At 49.2% G+C, this 16,983-nt stretch overlaps 1 long non-coding RNA gene across 1 annotated transcript; it reads left to right on the plus strand.

Annotated features, from left to right (window-relative positions):
• Nucleotides 1–604: 604 nt before the first annotated feature.
• LOC135362525 (uncharacterized) lies at nt 605–16,893 on the plus strand. The gene is made up of 5 exons (XR_010407345.1): nt 605–651; nt 12,885–13,026; nt 13,696–13,850; nt 14,997–15,196; nt 15,573–16,893. It is a non-coding gene; the product is annotated as an uncharacterized LOC135362525 (long non-coding RNA).
• The last annotated feature ends 90 nt before the right edge of the window (nt 16,894–16,983 follow it).

The following is a 16,983-nucleotide window of genomic DNA, read 5'->3' on the forward strand; positions in this document are numbered from 1 at the left end:
CTGTTGGGTTTGTAGGTTTTCAGAATGGTTTGATCCCTATCCAGCTGAATTCCTGAGAGGAGACGAAATCCAGGTCTCCTACTCCTCCGCCATCTTGCTCCGCCCCCCCCCCCCCCCATATTATTTTCTGATCAGAAAAGAGACAACAGGTGCACGAAAACGTGGTCTGCAATCTCTGGGCATCTCTACCTTCATAGCAGTGCTGCTGGCTAACAGAACATTTCCCTTCTAGATGGTTCTCCAGCAGAATCTCCTTCCAGATGATTGTGCTTGGTTGTAAAAACACTGGCTTAGAATTCTTTGACTCTGTGTCCCTCCAGCCAGAGTGAGAGCGACCTTATTAGTGAGTTGTCTATGACCAATGGGAAGAATTGTAAGTGATGCTGTGTGACTTCCAAAGTCAGATCAGAAAAAGCCCTTTCTCTTTGGGTGCTTGCCCCGGAAGCTTTTGGAGAAACCAGGTGCCATGTTAGAAATACATCAGCTCTGAAATCTCCACGCTGGAGAGGCCACCTGCAGGTGCTCCAGCCCCCAGCTCCAGCAACGTCCAGCCTGAGAAGTGAGGCTGCTGGGTATTCCATCCTGGATGCCCATTGCCACCCAGTCCTCAGACCGCTGAACATCAGCCATCATCTGGTGGCAACAGCATGAGTGACTCAACTGAGAATTGCCTTGCCAAAACCTCCCCACTTTCTTGTCCCCCCAAATCGTGAGCAAAATAAAATGGGTGCTGTTTTACACCCATGAGTTTCAGGGTAGTTTGCTTTTGCAGAAACTGAAACTATTTCTCCACAGAGAAATAGTGTTTTCCTAGTCGATTCAGAGAGCCTGGTAATGACCGGTAATGACCAGAACAGCAGGGTGGCACACCCAGGGGTCCCTGGAGCTGCGACACGAAGCATTCCTCTAGGACGAGTCCGAACACCAGGTAGGGTAGGTCCTGCTGGATCCCTTGCCTCAGTCAAAGCTACATGCCCCGCCCTCCCACACATTTCAGACCTCACTCACTCATGGGCAGGCTTGGACTCAATCCAGAAGACTTGGGGCTGAGTGAGGCAGGAAGCACTTAGGTGACTCTCACCCAGCAAGGTGAGACTCAGCCTCGTGTGTGTGGGTCCTTTAGCCTGACCTTGCTGTGTGACATCGTTGACGTGTTCCCACTGGATTCCCAGAACCTGCTGAGGACTCTTTTGCCAAGCAGCTAGCACGGCAGAGTGGAAACCAAGAAGACAGTGGCGTCAGACAGCCCTGAAGACAGTCCAACTCTGCTACTTTACTGGGTGTGCATTTGGCTGCCATTAAGAGAGAATGTGAACAATGTGAGTTCTTAAAAGAGAGGATTGTTTAACTCACAGAAATCTGGAGTAGGCAGTTGCTGGCATTGCTTTAGCTGCTTTAATAATGACACCAGAGACACAGGCTGGGTTACATCTGAGGCTCAGGATTTTTCCTTCTTTGTCTCCCTTCCTTCTTACCTTCCTCCCTCCTTCCCTACTCCCTCCCTCCCTCCCTCCCTCGCTCCCTTCCTTCCTTCCTTCCTCTCTTCATGGACACAAGATGGCTGCAGCAGCACCAGATATTATATCTGCTTACAAGGCAATGAGAAGAATTGTGAGAAGTCAGGTGAGCCACACTCACCACTCCCCCTTTTTTCCCCAAAAAACAAAAAGCTTCTCAGAGTCACATGAAGCAGTTTTTTCATTAAGTTTTATGGGTCATAACTGGATCACAGGGCTCCCTCTAACTGCAGGAAAGGCTGAGGAATTGGGAAACAGCTTTGCATAATTGCCTTTTTAAAAAAGATTTTATTTATTTATTAGAGAGAGAGTGCACGTGCAGGGAGAGAGGCAGAGAGAGAGGGAGAAGCAGACTTCCCACTAATCAGGGAGCCCGAGCTGGGGACCTTGAACCCAAGACCATCCCAGGCCCCCAGGATCAGGACCTGGGCCAAAGGCAGACGCTTAACTGACTGAGCCACCCAGGCGCCCCTGTCATGATTGTCTTTATCATAAGTCATCACTTCCGGCTGGGCGCCTTGCGGCCTTAAATTCGAGTCCCTGTCCACAAGGAGAAAGGAGATGAGGTGTTTTAGAGACAATCAGCCGTATCTACCCAAGCCACATGACCACTTTCATGTCTTAGTGACTCTGAACAAGACACTCAAGGCCTGTGAGTCTCAGTTATTTACCTGTAAAATGGAACTCCCACAGTCCTCAGCATCTGGCTGGGTGCCTGGCTGCCTGGCTGCCTGAGGATGTCCTGAATGGAGGCATTCCTGGAATGAAGCCATGCTGCTTCATCTAAATGCATCACAAAATGTCTAGAGTTAGCCTGGTGGTGGTTTACATCGTGGCAACAGAAGTGATCACCGTTCTGGCCCTGAGACCAGCAGTCTGCTTCACAAGGAAAACAGGACACATCTACATGCTGTGGAATAAATTTTGTGCTGCAAGCCACAGTCACGCGGAGCTAGAGTGGGCTGGGGACATCAGACAGGTGTCACTGCAGCCACGACAGCGCATCTCCCGGACCTCTGCTCGCTGCACCTCTAGGTCCCGTAGTTGCTGAGCCAAGAATGGGCCACTGGGGCCCTGGAGATCTCTCTGCATTTACTCAGTGCTACTTACACATTCCCTTCCTGGAGTGTTTTGTTTTGTTGTGTTGTGTTGTGGTTTTACTTTTATGGTAGGATCATTACATATGATTCTACGAAAGGTACACCCAGCGGGCGCCTGGGTGGCTCTGTTGGTTGAGTGACTGCCTTCAGCTCAGGTCATGATCCTGGAGTCCCGGGATCGAGTCCCCATCGGGCTCCCCGCTTGGTGGGGAGTCTGCTTCTCCCTCTGACCCTCTCCCCTCTCATGCTCTCACTCTCTCTCTCTCTGAAATAAATAAATACAATCTTTAAAAAAAAAAAAGGTACACCCAGACCGATTTCTGTGCTGGAAAACCAGCTCACATTTTGCCCAGAGGAATGTTACCAAGGTTTGTTCTGCTTCCAACACTACCTGAGATACATTCTCCCCTCCTTGTCAGATCTTGTTGTCCTTAATCAAGTGGATTTTCTTCCGTCAGCCTAAATTACTACCTGCTGCAGTGTCTTGGCCCCACATAGAACTCCTTTTTACCACTGTCTCCCGAGAGGCTAAGTCCTTGACTCCTAACCAGAATAAAGTGACTCATTCAACTGGTCCACTGCCTTTCAGAATGAACATGGCAGCATGGCTTGGAATTTTCCTCCTAAAATAGGTCCCCTGTAATAAATATACCCCCAGAATAGGCAGCAGCAGGAAGGGAAAGGCACATTGGAGTCATTCCATGATGTGCTAAACAGGTGGTTTAAATTGTCTCTTTAGAGTAGGTAATTATGTTGCTCTTGGGTGTAAAATCAGCATGATGAGCAAGTAAGCATGAAATTTTAGGAGGCTGTTTTAGGAGAGGGGGTGGAGATGACCCAGCAGACATAAGATCATCTAAGTTACCAGAGTTACAAAGAGTAATGAGAAGAAGAACAGGCTTGGTCCTGAATCGTGAGGTTAGCTTTTTACTTAGTTGTTGTCTGCTTCTCATCCTGGGCTGAAGGTGAATGTCATCCTAGGAGGAGCTGGGTGTCAGTCGTAGGAGTTGAAGTCCATTCCTTTGGTTGATTCCCTCTAATTTGCTGTCCCAGGAAGTGGTTAATAGGGCCTGGTGAGGTCCCTTCTGTCCTGGTTGTGGAGAGTCTTTAATTTGGTGTCTCTTCTGGTAGACAGAATCACCTGGCGTCAGTCCATGCTCTTTGTTCTTCTTCATTTGGGCTTTTGTTGAAGAAGGAGTTGGGAATTGTTACTCAGCACACTGTTCGTGGTTTTGACAGACACACGTCCACTCCGTAGTGCTGACATGTTTGGAAGTACTGATCTGTTGAAGTGAGATGGCCTCCTTTCTTTGTTACCTGTTCCTAAATGTCGCATTCAACAATTCTCAGAACACTTCACCATTGTGTGTATTTGTAATGTACAATTGCCAGTGTTTGAGCTCCTGTCTCCATTCACAATAAAAAGAAAAATTCTTTGTGAAGTATGTTCCCAGTTAGAGTTTTCTGATGTGACTGTCGGGGGAAGGATTTTCCACCTTGCTTTGGAATCAGTGTTTCCTCAGTGTAAGGATGTCCTTGTTCACTAAGGATATGAGATAAGTGAGGACTTTCCCTTCCTCATCCCACTGAGAGGATTTTACTTTGCGTGAGTCCTCCCAGGTCCTTGATATGTTGGCTCCACGTGTAATGGGATTCCCACATTGATTTCCTTGGATTTCAGCGGCAGCGATGATCCAGGGTGTCCCAGGAGGGTTCCTGCACCTTCACTACTGCATCAGGGATGAGGTGCACCCCGAGTTCTTGGTGTAAGCTCAGGCTGGAGCTCCACCTGAAGCTTCTCCCCCTATGATGCAGCTCTAGTGTTTCCCCCCACATGAGTTCATGTGAGTTCATCTCCGAGTGATGGGTATTGAGGAGGGCACGTGCTATGATGAGCATTGGGTGTAAAACGTAACTAATGAGTCATGGAACACTACATCAAAAACGACTGAAGTACTGTACCGTGGCTAACTGAGCATAATCAAAAATAAAAATAAAAAAAGTGCCTGAAAAAAAAAGGGAAAAGAGAAAGAGGTAGAGAGGCATGAGGGGAAGGAAAATGTTGAGAAAGCTTCGAGGCAAATATGAGTGTTTAAATTTGACCTTGATCAAGAATGAAATGGAATTGTCTACCAAGGAGCAGAAACACATTATAGGACATTGGTGATTACAACCTATTGACAAGTTAAAATGTGAGAAAAAGCACGAGGATGGGATGCTGGGGGAGATTAAGATGGGGAAAATCAACAAAAGCGAGGGACTGAAAGAGGTGCCATGTCACAGTTTCCCACCAAGACTAACAGAAATCTCCTGTTCTCCAAGGCTACGGAATGAGCCGCAGGTTAGGTGGTTAGAGACGAATGTGTTGAAAGAAATGTGACAGTATTGCAGGGGTGTTTCCACATGGGCCTTACAAGAGGTGAGAACTGATGTAGGAAAGACATTAGGGTTTGAGGCTGATAGTCAAGAAAGAGTTCTTGAGACGTTGGTTGCAAAAAGGTGATTTTATCACAGCACAGGGACAGCCAGGAGTGCCAGCTTCTGGTCCACAGTTTTGACCCTTAGATCTTGAAGGTTGTTGAAGGTGGAAGGTCTCATCTTCTGTAACTTCTTCCTGCTGAAGAGGGGCGTAGAGATGTCCCTACCTATGGGTCACTGTTGGTCAGTTGGGGGCTTCTATATGTAGGAGTTGCGAAAGGCTGAGTCGAGGGGAGACTGTTTGTGTGGCTCTTCCTGAGTGGAAGGGGCCATCTGTCGTCTGGAAGTTATTGCCGTGAAGGATTGTGGGCACCAAGTGGAGAGACACTGGAGAAAACAACAAAACATGATTAGAATAACCGAAAGAAAGGGAAGCCCAATTAAGAGTCTCTTGATAGTGGATGAGAATCCTCCCCCAGTCCAAGAGTGTAGCCAGTTTTTAAAGGCAAGAGGGATCCTTTAACGCACCGATTTGAGCATTCATGTCTGTCAGAAACCCAGAAATCTTTTTGTGATAATCTGGAATGGACACCCAGCATTCTGCCTTTGTAATAGCACACGTTCCACCTTGTGCAGCAGGTAAAACATCTAATGCGTTTCTGTTGTGTAGAACTGCTTTACGCATTTGAGTCATTTCAGTATTTACTAGAGAAATACTGTTTTGGGTATCATCTAGGGCCTTGACTGTGTACTTCTTAAGGGCTACCATGCACCACACCACACCCTCCAGTCCCAAAGAGGGAACAGAGATGGATGCTAGGTGGCCATAACAGTGGAACACAGAATGTGTCCAAGGTTGCTTTAAATTTGGAAGGTTGGCTGGGTTGGTGATGGTTTTCATAATGCGCCCATGCATCCAGGCAAAACCCAAGAGTACAGTGGCGTATCCAGCCTGGGGGAAGCCGTGGCCACAGGTTAGAGGTGCATAGCCACTGGGTCTCAGCCAGGAGCCAGCCATCTAATACGGGGCCTCCTTGAACTGCAGTCACGATTTCAAGGGCTACTCGGTTTTGGAGGGCCCTTCTTTGAACGTGCAATCATTTCAGGCCCATATTTGACTGGGGACTCATGGCTTGATCATAATCCCCTTTTCTTTAAATTGCTCCATGGGCATATAGGGCTAGGAAGGCATTTTTGGAGTCAGTATAAATACTTTTAAGGCTTTTGCCAATTGCAGTGAACGGGTGGGCACTCTTTTTTTTTTTTTTTTAATTTTATTATGTTATGTTAGTCACCACACAATACACCATACAATACATCATTGATGTAGTGATCCACGATCCATTGTTTTCGTATAACACCCAGTGCTCCATGCAGTACGTGCCCTCCTTAATACCCATCACCGGGCTAACCAATTCCCCCTCCCCCCTCCCCTCTAAAACCCTGTTTGTTTCTCAGGTCCATAGTCTCTTATGGTTCATCTCTCCCTCCAATTCCCCCCACCCATTTTTCCCTTCCTTCTCCTAATGTCCTCCATGTTATTCCTTATATTCCACAAATAAGTGAAACCATATGATAATTGATTTTCTCTGCTTGACTTATTTCACTTAGCATAATCTCCTCCAGTCCCATCCATGTTGATGTAGAAGTTGGGTATTCATCTTTTCTGATGGCTGAGTAATATTCCATTTTGTATATATGGACCATATCTTCTTTATCCATTCATCTGTTGAAGGGCATCTCGGCTCTTTCCACAGTTTGGCTATTGCAGACATTGCTGCTATGAACATTGGGGTGCATATGGCCCTTCTTTTCACTACATCTGTGTCTTTGGGGTAAATACCCAGTAGTGCAATTGCTGGGTCATAGGGTAGTTCTATTTTTAAATTTCTGAGGCACCTCCACACTGTTTTGCAAAGTGGCTGTACCAACTTGCATTCCCACCAACAGTGTAAGAGGGTTCCCCTTTCTCCACAACCTCTCCGACATTTGTTGTTTCTTTCCCTGTCCATTTTTGCCATTCTAACTGGTGTAAGGTGGTATCTCAGTGTGGTTTTGATTTGTATTTCCTTGATGGCTAATGATGATGAACATTTTTTCATGTGTCTATTAGCCATTTGTAGGTCTTCTTCAGAGAAGTGTCTGTTCATCTCTTCTGCCCACTTTTTGACTTGATTATTTGTTTTTTGGGTGTTGAGTTTGAGAAGTTCTTTATAGATTTTGGATACCAGCCCTTTATCTGTAGTGTCATTTGCAAATATCTTCTCCCATTCTGTGGGTTGCCTCTTTTTAATTCTGCTTTGGGGGCAGACGTGTTTGCGAACAGGGCTTTGGCCTCAGCAGTCTGAGTTAGACTGAATAGAGCACAGCCAGTTTTTCTTACCCCTTTTCCATGAAACTGTTGCCATTGCTAAACCAACTGTCCTCTGCATTTTCCTAGGGGCATCTTAAATCTGGTCGATCCAATAACCTCTGAACAGTTACGCTCTGTAGAAGTATAATGGTCAGGTCCAGACATAAGGGTAGCTGGGTTTCAAGTTGGACAGGTTTTAGGTATTATTTTGGGCATATCTATAAGCATAACCTGGTACTTGATAAGTCGGCCTCCTATCATCTGTTGGTGTGCTTTGGTGTGTATGACACTCTGGGCCTGACGCGAAGTCATTCCAGTCAGGGATGGTCCTGAAGTGGACGTTGAGGCTCCTTTTACCAGGAGGGCTGTTGTATGCTTAGCTAAAGCCTCTGTTTGCAATTGTACCTCAATAGGGGTGGCTTCTAGGATCAGTATGACTATGAGGGGTAAAACCATGAAGAAGCGCTTTTTGTTTGAGGTCCAGCCTTAGTATGATAATTACAAGGCATCACTGGCAAGTGGGAGAAAACTAGTCCGGAGATAAGGCCATCCCCAAGTGCATCAACCAGCCCATTCTTAATGAAAGTGGGGCCATCCATTATCTCCGGAAGTCCACAATTAACCCTACGGAGTCGGGTATGCTATGGCTTTTAGGGGATGATTCCATCATCCCAGCCACATAGAATGGGTCAAGGTCCTAGTTGAGTTACACAGTCGTTGGGGAATGAACCCGATTTTCCAGTTGTTCAAATAATCCTATGCCCCTGGGGTCCTGTTATTATCCCCACAGAATAGCAAGCAAGGAGATTGCCTATACATGAGCTACTGTGGTAGTTTTTCTGAAGTTTCCCTCTAGTTGTCTAGCTTAGGTAAACAACAAATATTTAAAGACAACCAGAGTTAGAATTTAACGTCCGCAAAGGTGGGTTATTGAAACATAATTTTTCTCTCTAAAATAACCCTCGTTTCCAGAGATAGCCGAATCAGGAGTCATTTATTTGAAAAACAAGTGCAGTTTTAACAAACTTGGCCAAATTATTTGCATAAGCTCAGCAAGAATAGTGATTGATCATGCAGATCTTTTAGAATCTGCTTTGCTGGAACTTATCTAAGGAATCTCTAGGTTGAACTTCGAGTAGTCTCTCTAGGCCAGAAGCCAAGCCAAGAGCTTGCCATCAGACATGCCTGCAATACCTGTAGATTTGGGCAGATTCCTCTTGCCGGGGTCCCCAATATATCCTGAGGTTCCTGCACCTGCCAGGAAGTGACATTCTTGACTCACCTGGTGAGGCTGCTGGGAACTCTGTAAGCAAGGTATCAGGCCATCATTCCCAAAGGCCTTTTTTAAGGCTTCAGGTTTCCTAAAGTCAGCCTTAGTTCCTTAAAGCTGTTTGGTCAGATCTGAGTGTGTGCATGCCGCTCTCAAATAGGACATTCCAGGCAAAACCTTGGTAAAATAACCTATGTTTCCACGATGTCCACTTACAAGAAGAACAGATTCCTATTGAGCTTATGCAAATGCTTACGATTGCCATGGAAGAAAGACTATTTACTGAGACCTTTTGAGTTTGAGGGTTCAAGGAGAGAGAAAAGATAAATGCTTTCATTTGCTTATAAATTAATATTTTACCCCATTTCTGTAAGTCATAGATATGTAGCACCCCAGTAACTGAGACCCAGGGTTTCCCCAATGTGCAGGGTGATGCTTGGGGCCCCAGTGTCTCTGCTGTGGTGTCTGAGTGCTCCAGAGGTAGAGCTCAGATCTGGGGCAGGCTCTCCTCCCTAAACCTGTCGCTGCTCCAGAAACACACACGGGCTGAGGGGGGCTTGTTCTGTGGTGCCACTGCCAATGTTTCGCCCAGCATCGGTCACAGACCTGAGCATGGACATGACAGGGGCCCTTCAGGGACCGTGCGGCAGGGGAAGACGGCTGGGATGGCTGCTGCCCATCCAGTAGATTCCAGGGTGGCCGCGGGACCCGGGCAGTCCTGCTTCCTTGCATCCCTTAGGCTCTGCATTGTTGCTGGGGACTGGACAGACAGTGGGAGGGGAGCAGCCCCTGAAGCCGACGGGGGAAAAGACTGGAAGGCTGCTGAGCCCCACAGTCCCAGGTGGGCCCATTCTCACCGGACAGTGCACTGTTGAAGGCCCAGAGCGTCGCCACCTCCTCAGAGTGTCAGTCATCAGCTGTGACTGGAAACCCAGGTCTTCGTGCGGTGGCCGACTCAGACGGCCTCCTTGTTTTGTCCTCAGGGGTCCCAGTGCCGTCCTCTGGTCAGCCGCACAAGTCTTTTTGGCCTGCAAGGGTCAGGTGTAGGAGAGCAGTTCCTCCAGGCATGTTTCTTCTCAACCTGCAGATGGAGCCAGAAGTCATTCTTGGTTCCCTTTCTCTGTGGATCTCTGGAGCGTCTGGAGCTTCTGGGTCGTGCTCAGACTGTCCTGTTGTGCAGTTATGGGAAACAGCAGGTGGAGTGGTATGAGATCGTGAGTGGCGTGTGGTTTAGGGCAGCTCTTACAAGAGGCCTACGGTTTATTTGTCCAAGGGAAGCATCTTGAGAGCTTCAAGGAAGAGCAGAACCAGGCATAACCATCTTCCCTGGCCAGGAAACACCCAAGTGGGGGTCCCAGGCCCGGCCTCTCATCCCCAGGCCCCTCCAGCAGGGTGAGCTCTGCCCTGCGTACTCCCAGCCCGGCTCCCTGCTCAGCTGTTCAGGGCTGCTTCCCAGAATCAGTGGTGAGGGGTCAGGGTGATGCTAAGAAAGGGCTGAGGAGGGCTGCGGAGTGATTTCATGAGCACTGCAGATGCAAAGCCTCAGTGCCTGCAGGAGACCAGGTCCTCCAGGGTGGGCCTCGTCAAACCAGGGAATGAGGAGGAGCTAGGAAGAGGTGCTCATGGGTGGCAGAGAGAGGAAGGGCAAGAGCTGTAGGAGGAAATGAATTACAGGCACAGTGTTGCTCCTTCCATCGGAATCCTCTTCCTCTGTGGAGTCCTCTTCGCATGCAGAGAGCAGTGGTGATGCTGGGGGGGCCGTGGGAGAGGACAAAGGAGAGTTAGTGGAGGTGACAGCCTTTGGCCTGTTGCTCTCGGGATGCTGGGCTCTGACCTCAGTTTGATGGGTCCTCGGCTCTGAGTCCTCCCTGGCCTTGGTGCCTTTCTCTGCACAGGGTGGAAGTGGGTCTCTGAGCTCCCACCTGTTTTTTCCACCTCCAGTTCTCTCCTTGACCAGGAAAGAAGTCTGTCATCCTGTCCCTGCTGTAGGCACTCACTGTCCCCATGACTATCTCTGCAGGACTTTGCCTTCCTCCCTGCTTGCTCCTCTCGCTTCCTGCTCCCCTTCCTCCTCCTCTCCTAAGGATGCTCCTTTCCCTTCCCACAGGGTGGGCCTGACTGGGGAGTGAGGAGCATGGCCAGTGCTGTGAGCCCGGGGAGGGGGGTTGGGAGAGGAGCAGTGACTCCCTGGCCCTGCTGCCCAGAGGCTCTGTCCTACGCCTAGATGACACCTGGTGACAGGTCAGCGGGGCCGTGACAGCGAGTGGGTGCCGCAGGCCCAGCCGCACCTTCATACAGGCCTCTTGGACCCCCGTTCCGCCACCAAGGGTCTCCCGGGCAGCTGCACAGGGGCCTCTTTCCCCTGGAGGCATGTGCGCAGGTCAACTTCGGGTGGACTGTGAAGGCTGGCGGAAGCTAAGGGCCATAGCAGCCTATGTAGTGCAGCCAGCGGAAATGTTCTTTACCTTCTCCGGCTCTGGGTGTCCTCTTTAAGGTACAGCCACCAGGACAGAACCAGGAAGTTTGGGTACAGGTCCTGGACATTACGAGCGAGAGAGTTTACCTCTCTTCCCGCTCCTGGCTCTCACTAGCACTTAGTGTCCTGGTGCTCGTGTGCGGGAGAGGGTTGTTGTGGCCGCCGAGTCATGTGCATTTAGGTCAATGACAAGAAAAGTACAGAAGCTCTCGTGCACAATCCCTGAGAGGCAGTGACCAAAGAAACCAAACTTTGACATTCGGCAGCGGCAGAGGGAGAGAAGTGCAGGTTTTATGGGAAAGATCATGAAAATAGCCCTCCAAGGAGTGATGATTCCAAACCCAGCATACACTAAACGCCCACAGACACAATTTCTCTCCTTCTCAGTCAGAAAAGATGAAATGAACAAATCATCCCTGTCGCCAATGTTTCCCTTTCCTTTCTGATTTCTTATCCACCGTCTTCATTCTCCAGAGCGGCAGGTGCAACCCCACGTGCCCAGGGGCCTTCTCCCACTATTCCCTACCTGAGTACTGTTCGCTGAGTGCTTCCTCCTCACTGCTGGAGTCCTGTGGGTTTTGCCCGCTCTGCTTCGGAGGAGGCAGGGGGATCTGTGGGCATCTTCGAAACTGTCACAATATACGGAGAAGCAGCCTGACAGAACTGTCATCCCCATTAATACCACATGACAGATTGTGAAAAGTGGTCTTCCGGTGCCTCCCTGACACGGGGTGGTGGGAGGGTTTTCATGTCTGCCAACTGGATGCTTAATGTATGCTTTTATATTCACTTTCATTAATCATCAGTGGCATTTAAAATCTGTGCATATTTTGATTAGATGTTTGGATTTTTTTAAACCGTCTCTTCTTGACATTTTACCACTACGGTGTCGATTACTCCCTTACTCGTTACTAACACATGAGTGCAAAGGTTTGGTCATTTGCCTTTCATCTTTCTGGATAGTGCTTCATCATTAAGAAAAGTAACCACTGAAATAGTTTCACCATAAAGCATTAATGTTGGTCCCTTCCTAAATAAGTGGACAGTTTTCCATGAAAAGCCTGAAGATGTAGGCACAAAGTCCCTCTAGTAGTTGATCAGAAATTCTTGTGTCTCAAAATATTTTTTTGAAAAATGTTAACTTTAAGAATATCTCAGAAACCTCCAATGGCTTGTCTCTTCTATGTCTGGTGCCACTGTATCCGATGACATTATCCCAAGAGACCCTGAAAAGGCCCATATTTCAACAGCCTCTCCTCTGTTCAGTCCATACTTTATGATGCTGTCAGAATTAGCTTCCTAAATAAACCTCATCGTGACGCTTAAAAAAAAAAAAAAAAGAGAAATTCTTGTGCCTTGTGCTTCTCAGCAGCCCAGTGATCCCCACAATCCCCAAACTGGAGGCTGCTCACAACTGAAGGTGGCCCCTGTGCAGGGAGGCAGGCAAAGCAGGAGGGATCCTGGCAGTCCCTGCCTCCAGATGGCAGAGGGGTGGCTCTCAGCATCCCCCCTGGGTGCACTTAGTGTCAGGGCATGAGAGATTAATAATGCATCAGTCTGCAATTTCCTCAGCAGTTAGATTCAAGCTGGAAAGGGATTTGCTTCAAGGCCTCTGGCATGCAGTAGCAGGTCAGCGATCGCTCTCCCTTCTCACCTCACAAGGGGATGAGATGCCCCAAAGCAGCTACTGTGCTCTGGGTCTTTAGAGAAGCCAAGTGGTATATACAAACATTCCTTCTCAACCCCAAAGGACTGCCCGAAACCGAAAAGAAACATACGAAAAAGTCAAAGCCATTTTTGATACGTGCTGCAACTTCTTAAGGTCTGCACCGGTGAGATACATGGGAGTACAAGGAACCAGATGCCTCCAGTGCTTGCTAACTCCTTCCACGGCAAGTCTCTCACTCGACATGACCATCTCAGGAGGCAGGGCTGTGACAAAGGGAACATGTGATCTGTTCTTGGTGGAGAGCCAGCCTGACTGTGCTTTAGCTGAGCGCAGGAACCCTAGTGGCGTAGTCGCAGAGGGGGACTGCCTCGCAGAGCTGCAAGCCAAGGCCAGAAGGGCAAGAGGGAGGCTTGGTTCCATCATTCATGTCATGGACTTGTTATGTCAGTGGCTAGACTTCCCCAGCATGGTCTGTACACAATTCATCATAGACCAGAGTTTTGGGGCCTTGAGTGTGTCCTCCTCGTCTGGTAAAGAGAAATTAATCATTCCACAGAATGTCTCAGCTGCTGCTTCTCCAGTGTGGTCCACACACTTTCCGAGAAGTACAGCAAGAGCTGAGCCAGAGCACGCACCGTGTCTGAGCAGTGGCAGCCTCCACACTTTCACAAGGGGGGGGATGGAATGGAACCCGAGGCTTTGGTCCAAAACCCTAGTCTCTTCCAGGCAGCCGTCCCTACGGAAAGCAGTGATTGGTAGGTAAGGGAAGAGGCAGGTGGGACAGATTATAAATTCTTTGGCAAAGAGAAAAAAAAGAAATCCCCCAGGAATATGGCCAGCCAGTTCCAAGTATCTTTGCATTTACCCTGCTCTTCCCTGAATAATTTCACAGCCATGTCCCAGGAGCCACTGTCCCTGTGAATCAGGACAGGCGTGGAAAGCCCTTGGCTGAGCCAACTTGCTGTGAACTCTTCCCCAAGGCCCTGCAGTGATGAATCCACAGGCTCATTCTGCCCGTCCCCTCGTGGCTGGCAGGAGGACGCCTTGGTAAGATTTGGGTGATAGCTACTTTCCATCCTAGATGGTCATACTGTAACCGAAACTTAGTCTCAAGACTAAAAGCTTGTGTCCTTAATTATGTAATATGAGGTATAAGGAAGGAGGAGGAGGTCTTTTCAGCACCTCTCAAATCATGCAAAATAGCCTGCTGTCCAAGGCCAACCCTGGGCATCTCTGTTGTACACAGTGGGGTCCGTCCCAGTTGGCCTGGAGGACAGGTGGCTGGCAGCGTCGTCCGCAGAACGTGGCCCTGCACTGACCCAGTGTGCTCTGACATGAGTAGCAAAACAGAAGGATCAACGTTTTGAGAGGGAAAATGTTACAGATCAGATGAAAAACTTCCTAATCTTTTCACCAGGATAACCCCTGTTCAGTGTCGCAGACGATAGGCATTCCTACACTGGGATAAAAGTGTGTTTGATTGTAGAAAATAGAGATTATACTTGACACCTTTAATTCCCACTTTTTAACTACCCTATGCTGTCACCATTTCCCAATTATTTGAAACAATTCAGAGCATAAATTTAAATCAAAGGATAGGTCATCAGTGTATTTCACCTTTACCTATCGGACACTCGGGTTAATTCTCATGTAAATGTCTATTTATTTGTGTATTTGTTTCATGAACATTGGCCTGCCTCACGAGAGGCTGGGCAGGGAGGCTCCACGCACACGTCCCCGTGTATTCCGGTTGGGGGGCGGCAGTGTTGGGAGGAAAGTGCATTACATTTCGGGTCAGGACTGAAACATAGAGGCAGGAGGCGGAGGTAGGATTCAGATTGTTCTCATGGCACAGACACGTCCTGCAGGGACACCCACTGTGTCCCAAAGAAACATTGGCACAGCTGGATTTGAGAAAGTGGGGAAAGCTCTTGGTTCTGGGTTTCAGCACATTTTCTCAGGGTCGTGGGCAGGTGTCAGGTGCTCGGGGATCTCCCTCCCCAGGGAACCAACCACATTCCTGTCCCGGATCCATCACAAGGGACAGTCCCTTCATCTCTCTACATTTCCGTGCCCTCCACTGTAAACTATGGCTTACAGCCCCTGCTTCCCCTCCAACGGTGCTGGTGTGGGGATTACAGGAGGAGATGATACATATTCTCGGTGAGCTGTAAGCCTCATTCCCCTGTGCAGGATAAAGAGTCAGCTTCCATCGCCCATGCAGTGGAGCCATCCAAGTCCCGTGTCTGGCTTCACCCACTACCAGGTGTCCAGCTCATTCCGTAGACCGTCGATACCTGAACACCTACAGAGCAGTTGTGAAGCACCAGACAGTTACTGCGCTCCAGTCTCTACTTGGAGGAAATCACTTTTAGCGTCACAACAGCGCACTAGTGAGTAGGCGGTATGAATATTTCCACATCTCAGGACAGGGAACTGAGGCACAGAGGGCTCTCGGTAACTCTCTCAGGTACGTGTAGCTTGTAAATGGGATGTGAATCCAGGCCATCAGGCGTGGTCACTGTGCTTTGCTGCGTTTCTATAATATCTCTGCTAAATAACCGTGGTTGCCCACAAAACCTGTCAGGTGGGGGATTTCAGGGCACAGCACCCTGCAACATCTTCCTAAGTCCCACTGTGCGGGAAGACTTTCTGCTGGGCAGCTGGTGAGTAGGGGGAGCAGAAGGTTGAACTAGGAGTAAATTATGACTCCTGCCCCAATGGTCTTCTGCCAGCAAGATGCCAACACTGCTCTCTCTTTCTGTGCAGTTCCCGGGACTCTGTGTGGACGATCAGCCTGAAGGTGTGCAGCCCCCCGCAACCACATCAGCCCCTTCCACACAAAGAAGGAAGAGTCCACTTTTCTCTCCATAATCAGATGTTCTCAATCGGGAACACCGAGGAAAGTGCTGTGAAAATTTACTCATTACCTCAAGAATAGTTACTATGGTTTCTTCAGTGTTGTATACTTACGAGAGAACTACAAAGATGCTGCCTCACATTTTTCCATTTCATGTGAGCAAATTTAAATTTATTAAGTGCATCATTAGCATCAGTGCAGAAATCAAGATGCATTTCTAACTCAACATCAGAAGTGCACTCAGGTAGGAAGCAGTGGGTCAGGGCTCCTGGGCCAGTCGGGTGGACCCTGCCTCTACCTAGAGGTCAGCCTCTGTCCTGCCAGGGGCAATGAGGCGGAGCACTCACTTCAAGCCTGACTGTCCCTGTGGTTGCCCAGACCCGCCCGGGCCGCCCTGCAATTGTCCATGCGCAGGATCACTTTGCAGAGTTTCAGGGCTCAGGCACAGGGAGCATTGCTGTGCCTGTCAATCATTTGTGCCTCCAGCTCTTGCATTTCCTCTCTCTGCTGCCCACGAGCACCTCTTCCTAGCTCTTTCCCATCCCCTCCTTTTCTGATGCCCACCCTGAAGGAGCTGGTCTCCTGTGGGCATCTGCAGTGTCCAGGAAACTTCTCTGCAGCCCTCCTCGGCCCCTTTCTAGCTAGCGTCGCCCTGGCCTCCGACCCTGGGTCTGCACCCTTGAGTCTGGGGAGCAGCCCTGAACAGCCCAGCGGGCAGCGGGGTTCGGACTCAGCAGGGCTGAGCCCACGCTGCTGGAGGAGAAGCTCCAGGAATTGAGGATCTGCCTGGGGCCCCCACTCGGGTGTTTCCTGCCTGGGTGGCACTGGTCATCCTCCAGGCTGCTTTTGCTTTCAGCTCTCAAGAAGCTTCCTTTCCATCGACTTAAGAGAAGAAGTAAGAGGAAGCAGTTTGGAAGTCAGAACAAGAGGAGGAAATAACCAGTGTGGTGAGCCTGGCATGAAAAGGGGAAGACAGCCTTGTGCCCGTGCTCTCCATCACTTCACTGATGGACTTGTTGTCCCTTGAGGAAAACGTTCCAAAATCATGGGGGGCCTGCTCTTGCATGTGACCACAAAGTGGAGACAAGGGGGTGGTCGTGAGTAGACCACGGGTCAGACCCTCAGGAGCTCAGTCTCGCATGTAAAGATGCTGGGGCAGAGGACACAGATTGGCCTCCCTGCCTTCCAGGCATTTCCTTTCAGGAAAACATCATGGCTTCGGATTCAGGCAGGGATTGACATGTAGGGGTGGAGGCTGGGTCAGGCCAGTGCCCTTTTCTGGGCGGGAAATTTGGGGGAGGAGGGAGGGGAACCCTGAAT

This window comes from Mirounga angustirostris, unplaced genomic scaffold (assembly GCF_029215605.1).
Source record: "Mirounga angustirostris isolate CCGP_5_RB_7025 unplaced genomic scaffold, mMirAng1.0.hap1 SCAF_14, whole genome shotgun sequence".
Classification (NCBI taxonomy): Eukaryota; Metazoa; Chordata; class Mammalia; order Carnivora; family Phocidae; genus Mirounga; species Mirounga angustirostris.